The sequence below is a fragment of the Octopus bimaculoides genome, chromosome 17 (assembly GCF_001194135.2).
Source record: "Octopus bimaculoides isolate UCB-OBI-ISO-001 chromosome 17, ASM119413v2, whole genome shotgun sequence".
NCBI lineage: Eukaryota > Metazoa > Mollusca > Cephalopoda > Octopoda > Octopodidae > Octopus > Octopus bimaculoides.
Genome location: NC_068997.1, coordinates 22,450,207 through 22,452,800, shown reverse-complemented (window position 1 = coordinate 22,452,800; position 2,594 = coordinate 22,450,207). Strand labels below are relative to the sequence as shown.

General features: G+C 40.3%; 1 protein-coding gene across 1 annotated transcript in view; it reads right to left on the bottom strand.

The window, feature by feature from the left end:
- Positions 1–2,594, bottom strand: part of LOC106876817 (homeotic protein ultrabithorax) — a 200,800-nt gene that overhangs the window by 161,830 nt on the left and 36,376 nt on the right. The window lies entirely within an intron of this gene.

Genomic DNA, 2,594 nt, shown 5'->3' with positions numbered 1-2,594 from the left:
AATGGCCCAGTGGTTAGTATCACAGTTTCGATTCCCAGACCGGGCGTTATGTGTGTTTATTGAGCGAAAACATCTAAAAGCTCCACGAGGCTCCGGCAAAGGTTGGTGGCGACCCCTATTGTATTATTTCGCCGCAACTTTCTCTCGCTGTTTCTTGAGTAACGCAGCGATGGACTGGCGTCCCGTGCAGCTTGGGGGGGGGGGACTCATACGCCTTAGAAACCGGGAAACCTGGGCCATGAGCCTGACTAGACTTGAAAAAGGGCGCATAATAATAATAATAATAATAATACACACACACACACACACAATATATATATACGGAGAATTCACACACAAACAAACACGAAGACAGGTGCTGTAGACAACAAACAGGTGTAATAGTTTAACGCACAGGAAGTGAAAAAGTCTTTAACGTTTCGAGCCTAGGCTCTTCCATAGAAAGAAACACAGAAAGAAATACGGAGAGAAAATAAAAAATGTGTAGTGGCTAGTGATCTATCATGGCGAATGGCGGACAGAGGGGTCACGCAGGAGAGCTAGGTAGGGGAGAAAATAAAGTAATGATGATCCCAAAACGAAGGTGCGTGTGCGTGTGTATAAGAGAGCATGAGTGGGGAAGAGGCCTGGTGACCTTGATGTGTGCGTGTGTGTATGTGTAGGTGTGTAGATGTGGGGCTGGGAAGTGGTCAGTGCTAGTGTGTTTGTTGTGATGTGATTTTGTGTATGGTGGTGCATGGTGTAGTGGTGTGGTGTGATGGTGTTGGGATGTGGGGTAGAGGTGGGTTATATGGGTAGCCTGAGGGTGGGGGTAGAGGTGGCGTATGTAAGATTAGGTGTAAGGATGCGGTTGGGTGAAATAGGATGGATAGAGAAGGTGTGGTTGGATTGTGTGGGGGTGGGGTTACGAGGGAGGGGTTACGATGAAGGGAGACACGCATATGCATATATATGTGTGTGTGTACACATGTATGTACATACATACATTCATACATACACACATAAATACATATACTTTTAATTGATTATTTTAGTGATTCTTGAAGCAGGTAAATCTGCTAATGATATCTAAATATTTCTCTCTCTATATAAAATTATTTGTCTCTCTGTCCATCTGTCTGTTCTCTATGCATTCTTAAACGGCTCAACAAAATCAAATCAAACTTTGCATGGTAATAGTATTACACCCCGCGTATGTCAACATGCAATTTTCTATTTTCGTTTGGATCAATACAATATAATATTTTCTCGGAAATAATCTTTCTATAGTCAACCATAGTAAACGACATTTTATACCAAGACGACAACGTCACATTTTGTGTATGAGTTTGTATCTGTCAGTGTGAGTGTGTTTGCACGTTTGTTACGTACGATATAATAAAGAACATTTTATACCACGACGACGTCGGCACATTTTGTGAGTGTACATGTGTCTGTGCGTGTGTATGTGTTTGTGCGTTCATTACGTAAATGCATGTCTGTGTGTGTTTGCTTTTGTATATGTATGTTAGTGTATGTCACTGGGTATGTGTGTCAGTGTATGTGAGATTTAATGTGTGTGTAAGTCTATGTGTGATTCTCAATTACACTGATGTAAACTGGCTATGTGAAAGAGCAACACTGGTTCCAACTAATGAAATGGTTGATAAACTCAATCATGAACTTCAAAAGTTAACAGCTACATTAGAAATTACTTTTCCATCAATTCACAAAACAGTCGATCAAGATCAAGCGGTTCAGTAGCACCCTGTTGAATTTCTGAACACATTTAAAACACACTGGGATGCCACTGATTAACTTGACGCTAAAGGTGGATGCTACCATTATTTTGCTTAGGAATCTTGAACCACCTCGGCTATGTATTGGAACTCGCTTAATTGTTACTTCCATGAATCCTCATGTCTTACAGGCAACAATCATAACAGGTAGTCACAAAGAAGAAAACGTCTTTATTCCAAAATTTCCTCTCTTACCTACGGATGTTCCATTTGAATTTAAGAGGCTTCAGTTTCCTGTCAAAATATGTTTTGTTATTTCAATTAACAAAATTCAGGATTAGTCTCTCAATTTAGTTGAACTTCATCTCTCTACTACATGATTCTCTCATGACCAATTCTATGATAGATGCTCACGAGTTGGAAGAAGCAACAATTTATTCATTTGGGAACCAACGAAACATTACACAATGAAAATTGCTTACCCTGAGGTGCAACGCCGTAATTCATCTAGTTCGTTTATAAAATGATCCTTTGAATAAACAATGCTGATGGCTGACCATGAGACGTGGAGACACATCTGTAAGCATAACATGTGTTCTACCCATACATATGTGTGTGTGTGTGTGTGTGAGTGAGTTTGTGTGAGTTTGTGTATGTTTGTATCTGTGTCTGTCTGTCTGTGTCTCTGAGTGTGCATTAGTGAGTAGAGAAAATCAGTGAGTTAAATACATAGATAGATAGATAGAGAGCAAGAGAGAGGGAGAGAGAGAGCGAGAGAGAGAGAGAGAGATAAATAGATAGATAGATAAATAGATAGTAATATTCAACTGTGTGTGTGTGTGTGTGTGTGAGAGAGAGAGAGAGAGAGAGCGAGAG